Here is a 21988-nt window from a genome sequence, read left to right as displayed (position 1 = left end):
GGATCTCCTTACACATCCCCTCCCGAACAGCATCTGGGATTCGATACATTGACTGGCTCAAGGGGGCTTGTCCCTGCGATACGCAGGGTAGATACTACCCAGTGCACGGTTATAGAGGTAAAACAGGGGAGAGAAGGGAACATAGCCTGGCGCTCACAAAGCACCTGCTGGACCTGTTCCTGAGTCTGCGGGTCAAGTTCTTCACTAATCCTGACCCTTGCTATCCCTGCCTCAGACCTTACCTCCCCAGGCAGTGTCGGTAAGGGAAGACTCTCTCAGTCTCCCACCATGGCTACGGCTTCTTCCCTCTCTAAGTAGGGTTTCAGCATGTTCACATGAAAGGTTCTGCGGATCCTTTCATCTGAACAGCGGGCCACTATGTAGGTGGTGTTGCAGAGCTGTTCTACTATCTGGTAGGGCCCCTGCTAAGCTGCCTGCAGCTTGTGCTGCTTGAGAGCCAGCACCTTCTGTTCCACCTGAAGGAAACGATCCCTAGCTGACCGGCCTACGTTGAGCGTTTTGGAGGTTAGCTTGCACCAGATCCTTTAACTTCTGGAGCCTGTCTCTGAACCTGAATAAATAAGCTACCACTGAAGGGTCCTCAGTAGCCAGGGCTCCCTCCCAGTGTTCCCTCAGCAGATCTAAGGCCCCCCTTACCTGCCTCCATAGAGTAATTCAAAGGGGGAGAAATCATTGGCCTCTTGGGGAACCTCTCGAAAGTCGAAGAGGAGGTGGGGCAAGTGGCGTTCCCATGCCTTATGGATGACAGGGAACTTCCGGAGAAGTTGCTTCAGAGTGCCGTTAAACCGTTCGCAGAGCCCGTTGGTCTGCGGATGGTACGGGGAGTTGTATATAGGTTTAATCCCGCATAGCTTCCACAACTACTGGGTCAGTTCAGCTTTGAACTGTGTGGCCTGGTTGAATAAAATTTATTCAGTTGGGAGAATATCTGAAGCAGAGCCTGGACATTGCTCAGAGCTACAGCCTCCGGGTATCGTGTCCCCTAGTCTACCACAGTCAGAATATATTTCTCTCTTTTCCTCCCTATTATATTTGTCACCTAAATTGCCCTCATGTATCCTTATTCCCCTTGTTACTTCCAGTAGCACAGAAGATAGCTCCGCATATCCGAATAGGCCAGGAAATGAATAAAATCCCCAGAACCTCCCCCTTTACCCACAGTTCTTTTCCTGCCCTGCATCCCCTGTTTGTTGTTTTGTGAGCTTGTGGGAGAGTTCTTCGTCCTGCTTTATCCTTCAGGTGTGACAGAAGGTGCTGGCTCTCAAGCAGAACAAGCTGCAGGCAGGTTGTCAGGGGCCATACCAGATAGTAGAACAGCTCTGCAACACCACCTACAGAGTGGCCCGCTGTTCAGATGAAAGGATCCGCAGAACCTTTCATGTGAACATGCTGAAACCCTACTTGGAGAGGTCAGGGTGCAAAAATGTGATAATCCAAAAAGTAACCAGATCTGACAGCGTCCGAAACTTCCCTGGGAATAGTCCACGCGGTAGCCAGGCCAGAGTTCCATAGCCGCGGCTGGGTAATCCCCGGTCCTAAAAACTGGTAATAAAACGAGGGTTCCCGAATGGCCTCCCTCTCTGTAACCACCACCGAGTGTTGTCCATCATAAGCTTAACCCCTTCAGCACCGGGACGTACCTGGTACTTCCTGGTTACTGGTCCCCGGTAGACCGGGACGTACCAGGTACGTCTCCTCCAAAAAACGCCCCCACATCACCACAATCGCGGTGATCGTGGGGGCGCTGCTGCTGCTGTCTGCCCAGGACTCCTGGGCAGACAGCACAGCCTGTCTAAGCCCGCCCCCAAGCCCACGATCACTCCCACGGAGTGATTTTGTAGGCAGAAACAGCGATTGCAGAAAAATCTGCAATCGCTGTTTCAGCTGCCACAGGCAGCTTCAGGGAAGGGGGGGGTATTGAATGGGTCCCCACACAAGTGTGGGGACCTGATCCAACACCCCCCTGCTGCCTGATCGCTCCATGAGAGTGTCAGTGCAGCGTTAACCCCTTCAATGCCGCGATCGCGGCATTGAAGGGGTTAATTCCCGTTTTTTAGGGGGTTCTGCTGCTGGTGGTCTGCCTGGAAGTCCAGGCAGACCAGCAACAGCAAAAACGAGCCCCCAGAAGTCCTCTGATCAGTCCTTTAGGACTGATCAGAGAGACTCCTCCCCTACAATCTCCAGTCTATTGGAGATTGTGTCCCAGCTGCCAGAGGCAGCTTCAGGGACAGGGAGACAGGGTTCTTTGGTCTCCACATGAGTGTGGAGACCAGACCCCCCCACCCCCACCCTTCCTCAGTTAACCCCTACCCCCCTCTTCCTCAATTAACCTCTTCAATGCTGCGATTGTGTATGACCCCCATCGCAGCATTGCAGGGGTTAATATTAGTCCCCACAAGCTTGTGGGGACTAAATATCAATCAATGCTGTGCTTCAATGGAGCATCAGCATTGAAAGAGTTAAAAAAAATAATGTAAAAAATAATAATAATAATAAAAAAAAATAATAATGAAAAAAATAAAAAATAAAAAAATTATAAAATAATAATAATAATAAAAAAAAAAATAACAGCACTGACCTGAAAGTCCAGGGTGCTTCGAGGTCAAATGCTGGGCTGATCAGATCGTCCCTGGCCAATAGGAGTGATCGGATCATTATAGCAGCCCACGGATGACCCTGCTCTACAAAGAGAGAGGGGTCATCTAGGGTAATTATGAAAAAACACAAATTATTAATAAAATGAAAAAATCATAATTATTACCTGATCACTTGTCGGTGACATTTTAAGTCGCTGATTATTGATCGGTCTCCCTGATTGATGTCAGCGGCCTAAACCTGTCACTTACAAGTAATCTGATGAAAAAAAATATTTAAAAAAATTTAAATGCACATGTTCCAGTTTTGCCCTCATAGTTTCCTCAAAAAATACATGAACCATGCATGTGAGGCCTTGTTGGAACCGGGGGGTGTTGGTGAACAAAATGTGGTGCTTTCTTCCACTGTTGCACATATGCTGTGCAAGAAATACATTTTAACATTGAAATGTATTTGTTAACGCAATAAAATAAATTTTCCGTTAACTTTGGCAGACATCAGTGAAGAAAAGGCTAGCTGAAAACTGTCAAAACTACCCTAGTTGAACACCTTGACTTGTCTACTGTTCATAAATATATACTTTTATGGGGTAATTTACAGCAGGGGGCTTCCAAAATGTCCCAAATGGGATATGGGCCCAGGAAACCAATTTCTGAAAATTCCAAATGTGAAAACGAAAATGCGCATGTTCCAGTTTTGCCCTCATAGCTTCCTCAAAAAATGCATGAACCATGCATGTGAGGCCTTGTTGGAACCGGGGGATGTTGGTGAACACAATTTGGTGTTTTGTTCTGCAGTTGCACATATTCTATACAAAATATAATATAAAATCTAAAGCAACATTGCAACATATGCAAAAAAAACCAAAAAAATATAAAAATACCTCAAAATTTGGCAGCAATTGGCGATAAAATCCCTGTTTGAAAAGTGTCAAAATGACCCTAGTTGTACACCTTGACTTATCTACTGTTCATAAACATATAATTCTGGGGGGGTAATCAGTATCTGTGACAACTATTGCAGTTATTAGACTACCATGCCAAATTTGAAAAAAATTACATTTCAAAAACGTGATGCATGCCTTGCAATATTTGCCCTATACTGGTCAAAATAGATAAAAATCCTGGCCATGTTGGGTGGTTTCCAAATCAGGACAAGTTAATGAATATATTTGGGATAATTTTTTCCCCATTGGTTTAATGTGTGTACAATTTGTATGTATACAAAACTGCGTTTTTCATTTTTTTCCCCACTTTTTCCAGTTTTTTTCAAACAAAACAATGTACTACCCAGCTTACTATGGTTTCAAATGAAAGCCCTACTTGTGCTGAAAAAAACAATATATGATTTGTGTGGGTGCACCAATTGATAAGAGAGAAATTACAGTTGAAGACAGACATGGCAAAAACACAAAAACGGCTCCGGTCCTTTAGCGACACCCTAGCTTAAAAATCCCGGTCCTGAAGGGGTTAATATAAATTCAAAAGAGCGACGTGGTGGGGCAAAGGGCATCAGTAGCGACGCTGTTCCAATTGTCGGCGGGTATCGCCCCAGTTTATAGCCGTGGCTAGGTCCCAGTCAGGCGCCTAAATAACATAGGGGATAAACAGATGGGCTGTCACAAGTATTTTATTATGCATTCTTTCCAAGCTGTGCTTTAAATATGCATCTTAGTATTATAATCAGTGTCTTTTGTGAAGTTAAACTTGGAATGAAAACTGCACGTGATAGGGAGCGGTGGACACTAAAGGGATAAAACCAACCACATACCAAAAGCCACTAGCTGTTGATTAAAGGGTTAATACAATGGTTGATTATGTTCAAAGGCAAGGTTAATGAGGCAATATGCTGCAGATCAAAAAGGCATGACTGTGTTGAATGTTCTCACCTCTCTTGGGAGCTCTTCCATTTCACTAAAAGAAAAATAAAGGAAACCATTTAGTATTTAGTATAACATACTGTAACAAACATTTTATGCATGTGATTACTTTTTCCAACAGCTTATAGCATGTAATTATGTACTGATCTGATCTGAATGCTATTTATACAGAATTAGTAAATAAGATGCCTTACATAAACTACAAATCATACTGGTTACATACATTAACACATTTTTTTAGTAATATATTTGCTTTATTTTATGTTTCCTGTGGTGGAAATGTTGTATTTTACCTACATTTCTACAGACCCTCTATGAGACCCTCTCATATGTTGTTGTATATGTTAAAGAAATAATATATTATTTCCAGCATTTCACCTGTATTCTATAAGACTTTTTGTTTTTGCTGAGAACAAGATATATATTTTTTTGCTTACATTCACACAAAGAGAGAACTACACCTAACCAACTGTTCTACAAGATAGAGACTTACTCAACATATTGATATTTTCCGACTTATCGTATTAGGTGTTAACATGTTCAGACTATATCATATGAAGCCATTTATTATCATATGCTTGTTTGGCTCCTTTCTAAATCATAATGATAAGATTTCACCCAAATTGCCCTGATCAAAAGTTTACACAGCATTGAATGTTTGGCCTTGTTACAGAAACACAAGGTGACACACACACAGGTTAAAATGGCAATTAAAGGTTAAATTCCCACACGTGTGGCTTTTTAAATTTAATTTAGTGTCTGTGTATAAATAGTCAATGAGGTTGTTAGCTCTCATATGGATGCACAGGCTACATACTGAGCCATAGGGAAAAAAACCTGTGCAACAAGGTAGTAGAACTTTATAATGATGGAAAAGGATATAAAAAGATGCCTTGAAAATGCCAGTCAGTACTTTTCAATCACTTATTAAGAAGTGGAAAATGTGGGGATCTCTTGATACCAAGCCAAGGTCAGGTAGACCAAGAAAGATTTCAGCCACAACTGCCAGAACGTACGGGATTCAAAGAAAAACCCACAGGTAACGTTAAGAGAAATACTGTATAGACCAAAATAGAGCTTTATAAACAACGATAAGTGCTATGTTGGCCTATTCTCCACTGTGAAGCATAGTGGTGGCTCACTGATGTTTTAGGGTGTGTGAGCTCTAAAGGCACATAGAATCATGTGGAAATTGATGGCAAGATGAATGCAGCATGTTATCAGAAAGTACTGGCAGACAATTTGCTTTTTTTCACACAAAAGCTACACAAAAGGCCAAGTTGATCCTTCCAGTGGTTACAGCAGAAAAAAGAGAAGGTTTTGGAGTGGCCATCACAGTCTCCTGACCTTAATGTCATCAAGCCATTCTGGGGAGATCTCAAAAGTGCGGTACACGCAAGAGGACCAAAGACTTTGCAAGACCTGGAGCATTTTACCATTAAAATGGGCAGCTATACCACCTGCAAGAATTTGGGGCCTCATTATTACAAAAGACTGCACGCTGTCATTGATACTAAAGGGGTCAATACACAGTATTAAGAACTAAGGGTATGCAGACCTTTGAACAGGGGTGGGAGTGTATTTTATACATTTATCATCTTTGTTTCTTTTGGTAATTTGTCTGCTACCATTTCAGTATAAGTACTAACAGGGCTGGACTAGCCAACGAGATATCAGTTTTCCCAGTCTAATTAATATAATTATAAATAAAAATTACTCTCGCTGTGCGTATGCCAGTCAGCGCTGCACCAGATAAAGAGATAGCTGCAGGTGAGGTAAGGGTGTGCGAGACAGAGCAAGTATGTTAGAATGAGAATCTATGCATGTGTGTATGTTAACATGAATGTGTAAGTGTGAGAGTGATTGTGTGCTTGTGTAGGTGTTTGTGTGTTTGAGCATGGATGTGCGTTTGCTGGGAAGGCAAAGATGGCAGGCTCTTTAGCAAAGATGGAACACACAGGCTGTTTGGTGGCACAGGCAGGCTTCTTGAGTGCACTGAAAAGGTGTTTGGGACCGAAGATGGCATAGGCAGGCTGTCTGGGGGCAAGGATGGGACAGGCAAGTTGTTTGGATGCAGGGATGAAAAAACCTGCGGTTTCTAGTTACATTCCCTGTGTAAAATTGTATGAATTCATTAAGGGGCATGCTAAGGGAAGGATATTAAGATGATAAGTTATAGGGAGCATGAAGATGAAGGGGGATGATTGCAGTGCAACATGGGGTGATAATGGTAGGGAATAAAAATTATAAGGGGGTGGAAAGAAATATGATGATATATGGGGAGTGTCATGGACCCTTAAGCTTCTAGAGGGGCCTGATGGCCAGACTCTTCCGACAAATTATGTGCCCTGGCCTTGGAAGGGGTTCTGTTTTTGGGGAGGTAGGTCCATTGGGACTACTTCTTCCCCTGGTACGTTTCCTCAAATTACCAGAGACTCTAAAGACTGTGGAGCTTGGACACAGATTTGGGGTAACTGCATGCTTCTCTATTGAGGCATTTCAGCAGTGTTGATCACTTCCTAAGCTGTTTTAAATCAGGCAAACATTGAGGCCCAGGGGAGGGGTGACAAAGAGCCCCTGCTGCGGTTTTTGGTGTTGCTGAATGCCTCAACATCGAAGCATTACAGCAACACTGTTAAAGCAAACAGAGTGACCATTGATCACTTTCTAAGCTTATCTAATGCCATGGTATGGCATGCCAGGCACGTCACGGAAAAAGGATCAGTTAACGACTGATAAGGTGCCTGGCACGTCATTGGTCTGTAAGGGGTTAACAATCCCAGATCGTTAGTGAGATTCCCAATTTCAGAGCTGATCTTTTCCCCTCAAATAGTCTATGTATAGTTCACTCCAAAATTAAAAATATAATGGTAAGGTTAGGGTTTTAGTAATATTTAGTTTATAATTCAAATATCTTCCATAGTCATTGTTAACTCTTAGTATAACTAGAATTGAACTACGGGGGTTTATCAAGGACAACATCTGCATACAATGTTATTTTTGTTACCTGATTTCCTAGTTTATACCACATATTTCATCAGATTAAATAATCATAGTTTCTAAGGGCTCCACTGCTAGTATATATATATGTATATAATAATGGTGCTAAAAGGCAACACTCTTCATCAGAAATCAATCTGATTCTATCATTGGGCCTATAACTTTTGGACTGGGATTAAAGTGCCATCATGTCATCTCTAAACAAGATGACCAGACAAATTATTTGAAGAACTAGATCCATATATCTCTGATCTAGCCAATCAAAAGCATTTTTTGACAAGTGCCAAAAAAACGGATTTAATATCATTGAAGTTTACTCTTCGAATGAGATTTAGCACTTTTCGTATATTATCAGATGCACTTCTTCCTTTAACTAATCCAGTTTAATCTCTGTAGACTATATCAGGCATGACTCTCTTTAATCTTTCAGATAAAACTTTTTTATCTGAAAATCTTGTACTTGTCCATTTTGTAATGGGTCTAAAAAGTCAAATTTGTTTAAAATATTCATAACACCTTTAATGCCATCATGGTGTTGAATGGAGGTATAGAGAGCCTGGATGTCTGCTGTAACTAAAATCAAGTCATCTGTCCATCTGTTCATCAACAATACCTATAAATTCTGTGCTATATTTTAAATACGAAGGCATTAATGGTACAAACGATTGTAAGAAAAGATCAATATACAGGGAAAGGTTAGATGTCAGTGATCCTATACCTGAGACAATTGGACGGCCTGGAGGATTTTTTAAATTCTTATGTATTTTCTGAAGGTGATAGAAGATAGGGACCCTCAGGTTTTTAATCCCTTGAATACTTGAGTATTCATCTATAGAAGTGATGTAATTTTCCAGAGCTGACTGTATGATAACACATAGGCTTTCAATAAATGGCAAACGAATATAAAATATAATATCCGAACTTAATCGTATCGGCTCTATATACTTCTATATCTTGCAACACAACTCCGCCTCCTTTGTCAGCTTCTTTTATAACAATGTTATCTAAATCTTTAAGACATTTTAAGGATGTTTTCTCAGCAGGGGTCAAGTTGTTCTTTTTAGGATTCACTTCTAATTTCCAAAGATCTTTCTCAACCAGATTCTTAAAGACATCAAGATACATTCCTTTATCCAGCCTCATATTGGTTTGTAATTTAACAAAATCATTGTTCCCATTTTTATTAAAAATGCTATTTAAATAAATCAAGTGATCTAAATTATAGGAATCCACAACCTTATCAGGAGCATATTCGGAGGGTGGAACAGGATTTATGATTATCTTTTGTCCTTTTAGAAAAAAAATCTTTTAACCGTCTAATACATTTATTGAAATCAATAATCAAGCCCACCTTTAAAGGCATTAGAATTGGTACCAAAGAACAAAAGCTCAGCTAGGGGCACTATCAATTTTAATACAAAACTATAGCAAATAATGTTCCTGGGTTAAGCATATGTAACAGCGAATCTCTTACCATTCTTCTCCTCTTTCATGTCTTCTTGATTCTCGTGGTGGGAGCGTGAGGTCTGTTCCTACAGCCCTCTGTTTCAGTGGGCCCTTATATCCCAGTGCTCAGTATCAATCACCGGCACTCAATGCGAGGAAGCACTAAAATAGAGGTTTGTATGAACAGACCTTATGTTCCCTTCATTTTGGCCTGGTTAGAGGGAGATCCACGATCTTCCCAGCTGGCCCTGCTCTTTCAGTGGTGGACTCCTCCCTTATTAACGTGACTACCTTGGCCACCTGGTACTAAGATCGGCCCTGGTCTCTCGTGAACATGTGATGCTAACGTTAATACACATATGTGGTATCTATATGCTTCAGAGACATTGGGGAATTATTTGTGTTCCAGGCAGACCAGGGTACATCATTCATCCTTAAATATGCCCGAAACTTGAAAAGGTTGAGGGATTCATGTTGGTCTGGGTCCGGGGTAGGCAAACTTCGGCTCTCCTGATGTTGTGGATTATCTCCCATAATGCTCTTACAGTAATAATGCTGGCAAAGCATCAAGGGAAATGTAGTCCACAACATCTGGAGAGCTGAAGTTTGCCTACCCCTGGTCTGGGTGATCTAGAAGGATAAGCGGTAGACTTGTGCATTTGGATTCATACAATCTTGCCTGTTTCTTGCTTTTTCCAATTACTATGCGGGCCCCAACAAAACCAATGAAAACGATTTGCAAAAGTAACACATTTTGGTAGGATTCATAATTCATTTGCCACAGGTAGCTGCCATTGCACGCCACTCTGGTGCAATAAGAAGTCATTTTGGTGCTCCTTGATGAGGGAAAGCGGGAAGGGACTGTGTGTATGAGGATACATATCAATGACTGATAGGTAGATGTAGCCAAAAAACAAAGGGTGTTCTCATTGATGCTTATGGCTGTGATTCATGGGTCCAACATCCAAGTTTTTTGACGGGTCCCATGGGACCTGCATCCCGATGCAGTCCTCTAAACCAAACAAATTATGCATGTGGGGTATTTTTGTAATCTGCAGATGCAGCTGAATAATGTTAGGTGAATTTCTCACCCATAACTCAACCTGTGCAAAAAATCCTAAGCAACACAGAAGTGTAGGTGAAAGTGCAGGAAATTGTTTTAGCACTGATTGGTGACCAAACGGTTGAATGACAAGTGTCCAGACGCTGCTAATGAAATACTCTGGGTTGTCTGTTTTACAGAAATATATACTTTTTGGGGGTATTTTGAATTAGGAGGGTGTTAAACAGGCCCAAATGAGACACAGGGCCACTAAAGCAAAATGTGAAAACGTCATGCTTGGAATCAATAACAGGCATGTTCCACCATGTGGCCTGTAATATGCAGAAAAAAAAGCACACAAAAAAAACAAAAAACACAGAAGTGTTGGTGAAAAGAGGGAAGGAAATTATTTCTTGGGCAGTTATTGGTTGCCAAACAGCTGCATAGAAATTGTTGAAATGCTCCTGATGAAATACCCTGGGTTGTCTGCTTTAGAGAAATATATACTGTTTGTGGGTATTTTTTTGCTTTCTACCAAATATAACAATTAAACAGTTTTGAAATCATAATGCACACCTTATAATATGCCTGTATAACTGGTCCATACCCCGGTCTGTCCCTAAGCCTGGGGGATTCCTTTTTCTAATACGTTGGGGGGATTAAGTCTGCCAATGCCTGCCCTGTTCCTTGCCCTGCCTTCAAAAATGTGTCTCATTTTGGGGGCAATTCAGTGTCTTTATGCACACTCAGCTCCTTAATACTACTGCTGCCACTGCCATAGACCCTTTTTACTCAAATTAAATTAATTAATCAAAATAGTCCAGTTTTTGCAAAATTTAGTTCCATAGCATGCTGCTGGATTTATGGTTCATTGGTGCAGTGCTGACAATTGATGTGCCAGGCACATTATGGGGTTAAATGAGCTTAGAAGCAGTGGATATATGTACACTTATATGGAGCACTCCAGCAGATGCATGGTTACCTAATCCCTCAGGTTCAGTTACTGAGAGGTATTTAAGACACAAAATCTTTGGCAAAAAGTTAATCCCCCTGTATAGCTTCATGCTATATTTAATATTGTCACACTTCAAATGTTCGTTTTCTTTATATATTTGACATATTTACTGGATTTTGAGTGATGGTGCCACCATTCGCCCTAAGAAGAGCAAGGGAGTTAAGGGTACACCTAGTGAAAAAGGCAATTAACAAGGGTGTAAACACAAAGTCCTAAACAAATTGCAATGATAAGTCTCAGTAATTATTGCTGACCAATAAATAGACAGTATTTAAATAAAAATATATTTATATATGTTTACATAAGATAAGCAGGATAAGCAGCTCTATTCCTGGTTTTCTAGCTTGTATTCCAATTAACCCTGCTCCCGGTTGGTAATTTGCACTAATTGGGTGGTTCACTGATTTTTTTATAGTTACTTGTAAAATATAATTGACACAGTCTATACAGGAATATATTATAGCTCTGTATCTGTAGATTTTGTATTAATGCTGCACTGTATGCTTTGAGACAATTGTTCTCTATCTAGGGTTGCCATATTGCAATGTTTACTTTTGCATGTTGCTGACCACAATCTACAAGTGCTCTCCTGCAGAAGGAAATGAATACAGTGAAGTTTATTCATACCACATACTCAATGAAATCACCTTAAATGTGTCGGTCAACAACACATAAAAATTAGATTTGTCCTGAAAAACATGGTCGAAATTGCTACCATATTCCTGCTCCAACACTTTGGTGTTTGTCCCAACCACAAATCTACCACATCTACCCTTTTTATAGGGTACAGGACCCGACCAGAGGGGGCGCCCTACTGGACTGGTACAGGACCCGACCAGAGGGGGCGCCCTACTGGACTTAATATTAACCAACAGACCTGACAGAGTAACTAATGTGCAGGTCAGGGGGCATCTAGGAAATAGTGATCACAATATAATACATTATAACTTGTCCTTCAATAAGAGAATTCTTAGAGGAGCCACAAGAACAATGAACTTTAGGAAGGCAAAGTTTGATCAACTAAGAGAAGCCCTTAACACTGTAAATTGGGAAAATGCCCTCAAAAACAAGAGTACAGACACTCAATGGGAGATTTTTAAGAATATCTTAAATTCTCACTGTGAAAGGTACATACCGTATGGGAATAAAAGAGTCAGGAACAAGAGAAAACCAATGTGGATAAATAAAAATGTAAAGGGGGCAATAAATGGCAAAAAAAGGCATTTTAGCTACTAAAACAGGAAGGCAGTGAGGAAGCACTAAAAAGCTATCGGGGAAAAAATAAAATATGTAAAAATCAGATAAAAGCAGCAAAAGTGGAGACAGAAAGACTCATTGCCAAAGAGAGTAAAACAAACCCCAAAATGTTCTTTAACTGTATAAATAGTAATGAAAATGAAATGCCAGGTAATATACAGCAGGATGAGATAAATGCCCCAGTACATGTCGCCTGTCTAACCCAGGAAGAAGTGCAGTGCCGCCTAAAAAAAATCAAAATAGACAAATCACCAGGTCCAGATGGCATTCACCCCCGCGTTCTAAGGGAGTTAAGTAATGTAATAGATAGACCCCTATTTCTAATATTCAAGGACTCTATAGTGACAGGGTCTGTTCCCCAGGACTGGCGCATAGCAAATGTTGTAGCAGTGTCAAAAGGGGCATAGATGCCCACGACAAGGAAATAATTCTACCACTGTACAAGTCACTAGTCAGACCACACATGGAATACTGTGTACAGTATTGGGCACCAGTGTACAAGAAAGATATAGTGGAGCTGGAGAGATTATCAGAATTATTATTTAGTTTGGAAAAAAGACAGTTTAGGGGGGACTTAATAACTATGTATAAATATATAAGGGGCAGTACAGAGATCACTCCCAGGACCTATTTATACCCAGGACTGTATCTATAACAAGGGGACATCCTCTACGGCTGGAGGAAAGAAGGTTTCTACACCAGCACAGACGGGGTTTCTTTACAGTAAGAGCGGTGAGATTATGGAACTCTCTGCCAGAGGAAGTGGTAATGGTAAACTCAATAAAAGAGTTCAAAAGGAGCCTGGACGTGTTTCTTGAAAGCACTAATATTACAAGTTATGGATACTAGGGACAGAACGTTGATCCAGGGATTTATTCTGATTGCCATATTTGGAGTCGGGAAGGAATTTTCCCCCTGGTATGGGGCAATTGGCATCTGCTTCATAAGGGTTTTTTGCCTTCCTCTGGATCAACACAGTAGGGACACAATATGTATATAGGTTGAACTTGATGGACTTTGGTCTTTTTTTAACCTTATGAACTATGTTACTATGTTACTATATGGCAAGCCAGCTATGATTTTCTAGTTATGTTTCACATGGTTTGTGTACTGTCTATGACTAATAGTTCAAATGCAAAATCCCATCGGGCCACCAGATTTGGCATTTTAAAAAAGGGCAGTTAAAAATTGGTATATTCAATTGAATATCTGCAAATGGGACATGGTGCATGACTGCTTAATTAAGTGAATAATCCCATTGTTGGTTGCTGCCAGTAGCTCAGCAACAAACACAGACTCAGTTAAATTCAACAGGAATTCAACGTTTGTGTTTCAGTTTCCTAAAGGTTTAACTATCAAGCTTGAAAAAGGTGAATAGAACCTCTAGTAGTCTATACATTTTGATATCAAACCTTCTACATTGAAAACCCTACTCACCTGGTGTTTCTGTAAGTCAAATTGTTATGTTATATACTACTTATGTCCTTCTACCCATTGTAATAGTGCTATATAAAGCAATAAATAATAATCAAATAACTAATTCAAACAGGATTAAATATGGCTTCTCACCTTTGGAGTGCCTCATGTGGTATATGCCCTGGCACAGGAGAATGAGAAGGAAGGTCATGATGCTAAGGATGCCCACACAGCAGAGAAGCACAGCATATACATACACATCTGTGAAGAATGAACAATTAAGAGAGCATACAAAATATACAGTAAATCCCATCAATATCAAGAGCTAATGAATGTGAGAGAATGAATGAATTGTGTGGATGAATTGTCTGAATGAGTATTAATTTGTGAATGAATTGTCTGAATGAGGGAGAGAATTAATTTGTGTGAATGAATTATGTGAATGAAAGTGTTAATTAGTGATTGCAAAAGTGTTTGTGTGTATCACAAATGTATATTTGATTTGTGGAAAGGCAAAGGTGGCACAGACAAGGTGTTTATGGGACAAAGATGGCACAGGCCGGGCTGTTGGGGTCAAAGTTGACTCATGCTGGACTGTTTGGGGACAAAGATTGCAAGTCCTATGTGTGTTATCTGGGTGCTGGTCAGGTTCTATGTGGGCAGTGTGGACGCCAGGGCTGGCTTTGGGTTTTGCAACCTGTGATCTATGCCTGTAATTTAGGGGTTTTTTATCTATACCTTTAACGCTGAGGTTTTTTTTTATAAATTCCAGTTGATCTATACCTGCAATGTTGGACTTGTGTGTTCTGTTGATCCATATCTGCTATGCTATGTTTCCATACATTATTATTGTATACCTGCAAATACAGGATTTGTATGTCTGATTTGATGCCTTCAGTGCTGAGTTCACATGTGAATTTCAATTGATCTATACATGCAAAGCTGGGTTTGTGTGTTAATGTGTTGATCTATACCTGCTATGCTATGTTCCCATACATTATTTATGTATACCTATTTTTTTTTTTATATATATATATATATATATATATATATATATATATATATATATATATATATATATATATATATAGGCAGCAGGGGCTAATAGTATTATATAATCGGCAGCAGGGCCTAATATTAATATAATGGCAGAAATAAAACGTGGTCACCCTATTAGTTAGTTGTATTTTTCAACTGCTGTCAGTATTATTTAATATATATTTAATCCTTATATTTATGTGATATGTGAAAACCACAAATTACCACTGATATCCATGCCAGAAAGATACTCCGGTCACTGCAAGAAGTATAATACATTCATGACCTCTTGCCAAATCATGTTCAACCTCAAACCAAGAACGTACACCTCGGACTATATCAAGATCTCTCTATTGTCATCTCTCTATTGTCTGAAGAACCCCAGCTCTGGACGCTCTCTGCTACAAGCACTTTAAGGGCTCAGAGACAAGGAAAAAGACCTGTAGAGTCTTCCATTGAGACTACTTGGAATGAATCGGCACTACATGACCACTTCCATTTAAGTTTGTCGGAATGCGTTAGAGATGAATTAGCCTGTACCAATATACCGACTTCCCTTGATGAATTTGCAAGACTAGTTGATTCTTTGTGGTTATGAGAGTTAGCAAGATTGATGGTTTGACATCCGTCCAGGGTCCACACCCCTGTGGCAGGTGTGAGCAAGTGGCTTCTCTGGAAGCTCATATTGGAGATCTGGAGAAGCAAATTGCAACTTTGAGACAGATTGACAATCTTGAAAGTAGTCTACTGCTCACTGAGCAGAGTGTAATGGGGGCAGGTAGTGGAGTGGGAGGAGATAAGACAGCTGGGGAACAGGCACATAGCTGGGTGATAGTAATACATGGTAGCAGAGGGGGAGGGAAGAGGAAAGGTTTAGCTAGCCTTGACCTTGTACAGCCTCACAGATTTGCCCGCTTGAGTGATGTTAGAGCAAATTGAGAAAGCTGCACATCTGGGTAACATGTTAATTATGAATTGGGATAGAGGGACTAGTAGTTCTGCAAGGGGATTCAGGTTTTTAAACCTGTTAAATGACACGTTTGTGTCACAAGTGGTACAACCACCAACTAGAAAGGATTCTTGTCTGAATCTTGTTATAACAAACAATGTTGATCTACTGTTAAACACTCCCGTAGGGGAGCACTTGGGTAATAGTGATCACAATATGGTGTCTTTTGAAATAAACTAAAAAAAGGAATTGCACATGGGGAATACTAAAACATATAATTTTAAAAAGGCTAATTTCAATAAGATAAGGGCAGCTTTACAACATATTGACTGGCATAAACTCTTTATGATATGTGAGGAAAAAAGAATATCTTCAAGCAAATATTAGAAAGGTACACTTCTCAGTATGTACCATTGGGTAATAAATATAAAAGAAACAGATTGAAACCAATGTGGCCTAGTTTCGCCGATGGATCGTCGGCTTCTTCAGGAGAAAGAACGGACGCAGCGCGATGACGTACCCGGAAGGATCTACATCTATTTAAATGGACAGCCGGTACCACACGAGACTTTTATGATTTCTTATGATTTTATCCGTTGTTTCTCCTGAAGAAGCCGACGATCCATCGGCGAAACGCGTCGAGACAATAAATTGGAGAGATTTTTATCAACATATATCGGATGATTTATTTCTATACGCCTTTGCACAATACTCTTTGAGTTGTGCTTCATCTTAATTGTAAGTGTATACTGATCTTTTAAGATCAACTTATAGAAGATACTGCACCATCCTGGTTTGTTTGCTTTTGCAGAATGCAGCTTCTAGAAGCCTGAATTTTGATGAGCCTGCTTTATCCAGTCCTTTTGTGAGTGTAATTGACATCATAATATATATTTTTTTCCTCAGTATATATTAAGAATGAACCTATGGCAAGGGATATGCAAATGACTACTGAAAAAGATTTGCATACAAATTGTGATTGGATGACTCAGGACAAGGTGCTGCAGCAACTAAAGAAAGTTAATGTCAACAAAGCTCCGGGGCCTGACAGTATTCACCCACAACTACTTAAGGAGCTATGTCTGGAAATAAGTGAACCTCTGTTTCTAATCTTCCAGGATTCTTTTCCTTGAAGAATTGTACCAGAGGATTGGAGGAAGGCAGATGTGGTTCCTATATTCAAAAAAGGTTCAAATTCTTTGCCTGGAAATTATAGACCTGTGAGCTTAATTTCTGTGGCTCGGAAAGTATTTGAAGGGCTATTAAGGGATAATATTCAGGAATTCATTGGGAAGAACAGTGATATTAGCAAAAATCAGCATGGTTTTATGAAACATAGGTCATGTCAAACTAACTTAATTGAATTCTACTAAGGTCAAGTAGAAGTGTAGATCAGGGTGTTGCAGTGGATGTAATCTACTTGGATTTTGCCAAGGCGTTTGACACGGTTCCGCACAATAGGTTAGTATTCAAACTGAAACAAATTGGTCTAGATGCACATTTGATTGAACATTGGCTTAGTGATACAGAGAGTTGTTATAAATGGTAAATCTTCAAGCTGGACAAAAGTAGTAAGTGGTGTTCCTCAGGGTTCTGTCCTGGGACCAATTTTATTCAACATATTTATAAATGACCTTGCAATAGCTCTGTAAAGTAATACAATGTGAGCAGGATATTAGTTTGCTGCAGAGGGATTACGTTTGTGCCAGGTCCAAGGGTTCTCCTAACAAGCCCACTACCAGTTCCGGTGAAGCCACTCAAACTACCGTCCTCAAACCACTATACCACTCTCATGGTAGTGGTAGACTGATTCACAAAAATGGCTTACTTCATTCCTGCTAAACATCTGCCTACTGTGTACGAAACAGCTAACAGATGGACGCAATTCAAATCAAAGGTTTGAAAGGCCTTTTGTGACGAATTACACATACAATGGCCACGATCCATTTTCTTTCATCCCCAGAGTAATGGTCAAACTGAACGTATCAACCAGACATTGGAGTAGTATCTCTGCTGCTACACCACTCACCTTCAGGACAATTGGTACCAACTGTTACCATTGACCGAATTTGCATATAACAATCACATCCATTCCTCTACGCTTATGTCCCCCTTTTTCTCCAACTACTGCTTCCACCCTTCTATGCTTCCTGGTTCTCCTATCCCCAGATCCGTTACTGAAGGAACTGAACAGACCATGAAGATGATCTACAAAACGTACGTGCAGTCTTACCAATGCACAAAAATGATACAAACAACAATTGGATAAGCATCATGTCGCTGCCCCCAAATACAGACCCGGCGACCAGGTGTCGACTATCCATCTCAAAATGTGTTGCCCCACTAAAGTTTAGTCTAGGTATGTTGCTCCATACACAATTAAACAAATCCTCTCCCCTGTAACGGTTGAAGTTCAACTACCCCAACAATGAGGATCCATCCCGTATTTTATGTCTCTCTTCTGAAACCTTGGAACAAGAATCCTTTTCCGGACAGACATCCTGACCCTCCTGCTCCTGTTGTCATCAATGATACTGAGGAGTACGAGATTGCCTTCTGGAATCCAGTATCTGGGCTAAGAGGATGTCTGCAATACCTCATTCAATGGAAAGGATACGAGGACAATGAGAATTCTTGGAAAGATGCCCAAAAGATACACGCCGATGTGATGGTGCGAGCTTTCCATGTAAACCTGGTCCATTGAGAGCCCGTAGGTCTCTGCTTAGGGGGAGGAGCCTGTCACGGTCCGCAGCGTAGCCAGTCACCAGAGTACCCGCAATTAGCGGGTACTCAATGCATACCTACTCTGCTGCTTCCTCTTCCGTCCCCTAGCGTGAATTGAGCCTGTTAGCGCTGTGTTAGAATGTCCACATGGCTTTTCTGGGGGGAAATATTGTGCCATTTGCCCCCCCAAATGCAGGCTCCCTGGGGTTTAGGGGCAGCCGGTGGACGTCTGCTTAATGCGCAAAGACAACCTCTGCTGCCCGACACTTCTATGACAGAGCACCGGAAGGGCATGTCACGGCGCTCCGCCATAGAAGCCCCTGCAGAAGTGCCGAGCAGCGGAGGTTGCCTATGCACATTGTGCAGACGTCCACAGGCTGCCAGAGAGGAGAATCCAGGTCCCTTGCAGCGCTGATCTGGATCTTAGTGTTAAAGTCAGACCTCTATTTGAGGTTGGATTATAAGACAACCTTGAATATAAGACGACTTGTCTTATATTCGAGTAAATATGGTAAATCGATCATTCAACTAATCGATAATGAAAATCATTGACAAATATTTTCATTATCCATTTTATCGATTAGTTGTTGCAGCCCTAGAATAGTTCTAGTTTTTGCATAAAGTTTCAGAACAAAATGACTCCTTATGACACTGCCTGTGGTAACCAATAGAATGGTTTAATGGTTAATGGAGGAACTGACTATTAGCATTACCATAAATAAAACAACTCAGTGTGAGATTTGAGCAGGGAAGGTCATTGAAAAATACACAGTACTGACAACAATGGCAGGCTTCAGATCTGCAAAGAAAAATTAGATAAAACCAGGTTTTTGCTAATGCTCACCTACGTTATTGTATACAGTATGGTATTTTATGCTTAAATATATTTTTTTTCCAAGGGACTTTCCCCTTATGTAGGAACACCTATAAAAATTGCATCATAAAAATCAACAGTGACTTCAAAGCGGACTGCATTGTGCATTCAAATGTGTATTCAATTAAAGAGATTATCTGGTAACCCTATCTCATGTTCAAACTAAGATTTTGGACTATCGTTTTCGCTGGTCATTTGTTTGGTTTCAAAGTTTTCAATCTCCCCTACAAAATAAGACAACAGTTTCATCATCAGGTGATTTAAAGCAACAATGTGAAGGTTGAGAAAATGTATACAGTTCTATTATTGTGTATATATGTATTATCCATGAGAGAAAATGGGAGTCTTTTGTTGAAACATTTTTCGATAAATGGCATGTGACAGTACTCACAATATCTATGTAATATATTCCCGAAAAAGTATAGTGGATTAAGTTATAGAAATATGAACATATAAGAAACAAGGTGATCCAGTGAGAAAATCTATGAATCAAAGTGCATAATTACACCAACATATTATATACTAACCAGTCTGGCCTATACAAATAAAATATGTAGAGCTCTCATTTCTTACGCATTTTACGTTTTATTTTTACCTTGAAATAAATTCCACGTGAACAGCTTTTTTTCCTCAGATATTGTAAGAGATGTCACTGCAAAATAGAAAGTCACATATACTCAAGATCCCAGCAAACACATAATTCAAAGAGAGCACACAGTTTGGGAGCCTGAATTTATTAGATTTTACTGTATTGTGATTGCCAAATGTTGTGGCTATAAAATGTTGAGTCTGTAAGAAGTTTCATAATACAACAGCACAGTCTATTGCGATAAACACTGATTCTACGGGACACAGTAATAAAAACAATACAATCAACAGAGTTAAATAATCCTATTAAAATGTTTCCTACAACACATTCTATTTCACAATGAAGCACATATGAAAGTATTTAGAAAGGAGGAAAAAAATACTATTGACAGGCATTCCGGATTTTTTCTGCCCTTACCTCTTCTTTTTGCTGAAATGAAAACCACTACTATACAGGGAGAAGAAAAGATTATCTTTGCACCCAAAACATCCGACTACCAGGGCGTAACTAGAAACCACTGGGCCCTAATGCGAAAATTCCCCCCCGAGCCCCCAACTTCAACAGCTAGATGGTGCCTTCTTTGCCACTTGCCCCCTCCTTCCAACATTACATGTAAACACACAAATTGCACACTTACACATCCATGCTCTCACACACAATAGTACACATCAATGCTCACACATACACGTACGCATCCATGCTCTCTCTCTCACTCACAAACACACACAAGTACACATCCATACTTGCATACATTATATTATACATACACATAAACCATACATTTTAGGGTAAAGTTTTCACAGTCCCTACAAAAAATGCACCACAAAGGGAGTATAGTTTAATAGGATTAAAAATCATCCAAATACTATGATAATCCATATTAAAATGGTTAAGCCTAGTGTTATACATCAGATACAGACAGGGCCGGCCCAAGGCAAAATGCCGCCTGGGGCGAATTTTAAAATGCCCCCCCCCCTTATCTACCCTTCCTCTCCCTCCGTCCCTGCTGCCCCCCCATTATCTACCCTTCCTCTCCCTCTGCCCCCCCCCCCTGTACTTACCTTTCAGCAGTCCTGCGGCGAGTCTCCCTGTTTGGTCTCGGTGCCAGCTTGTAATGCTGAGCGCCGGAAATCTTCCGGCACTCAGGATTACAAGCCGGCACCGAGACCAAACAGGAAGACTCGTCGCAGAGGAGGAAGAGAGGGGCGCCGAGCGGGTACTGACAGCTTGGTAAGCGAAAAAACCACTCAGCGCCCCTTTCTCTCTCTTTCGCTTTTAAAAAAAAAAAGGGCTTGGGGCGGCAAAGTGCCGCCCCTTCAAAAGTGCCGCCTGGAGCGGTTGCCCCACTCGGCTCCATTGTCGGGCCGGCCCTGGATACAGATCAAGATCAGGTGGGGCCAATCTGGATTTTTTTTATTCACACATAGGCAATCACAGCACAATTCAACTGTATGTTGAATCTCCAGGGATCTTAGACAAGCCTAGCAGGACCGTAATGCAAAGCAAAGTTTTGTTCCCATAAAGCTCTATGAAAGTTAAAAAAGCTAACCGAACGTTCATTCATAACTATGTACCCATCAGACAACAAATAGGGATGCCCTGATATATCTGTGTGTGGCCTGGGCATAATAGGAGTGTGATTGCTGTTAGCAATTATATATATAATATTGTTATTGATTTTGTTTGTCCAATTTTGGTAACACACGAAAATTGGACAGAAAAAAACAATATTAATATATATATGTACAGATATATCAGCGGCTGAAATATATTGTCCGAAAAGGGCATTATCGGCAAATAATAGTCCGCAGGGGCCAGGCTTACCTGTGCGTTGCTGGCACACACTGTGCAAGCAGCATCTCTTGTACACGCCAGGAGAATCAGGAACCCAGCGGATGGGGGCGGGACAGGAGAAGTTGCTCGCACAGCAACACAGAGGGAAGCAGCAGGGCCCCTGCAGAAGTCTGCGAGTGGGAGATCTGCAGTTCAGGTAAGGGGATGGGAGAGGGCATATGAATGAGTATATGAATGTTTCTGTGTGTGACAGGATGGATGTGTAAGTGTGTGTGTGGCACGTAGCATGGCATAGGGAGCCTGTAATTACACTCCTATCATGCTCAGGTTCTAGCCTGTACTTGCTGCC

The sequence above is a fragment of the Sceloporus occidentalis genome, unplaced genomic scaffold (genome assembly GCF_023333645.1).
Source record: "Sceloporus occidentalis isolate IW3139 unplaced genomic scaffold, rSceOcc1.0.p SCAF_152, whole genome shotgun sequence".
Taxonomy (NCBI): Eukaryota; Metazoa; Chordata; class Lepidosauria; order Squamata; family Phrynosomatidae; genus Sceloporus; species Sceloporus occidentalis.
Note: the sequence above shows the minus strand (reverse complement) of the source record.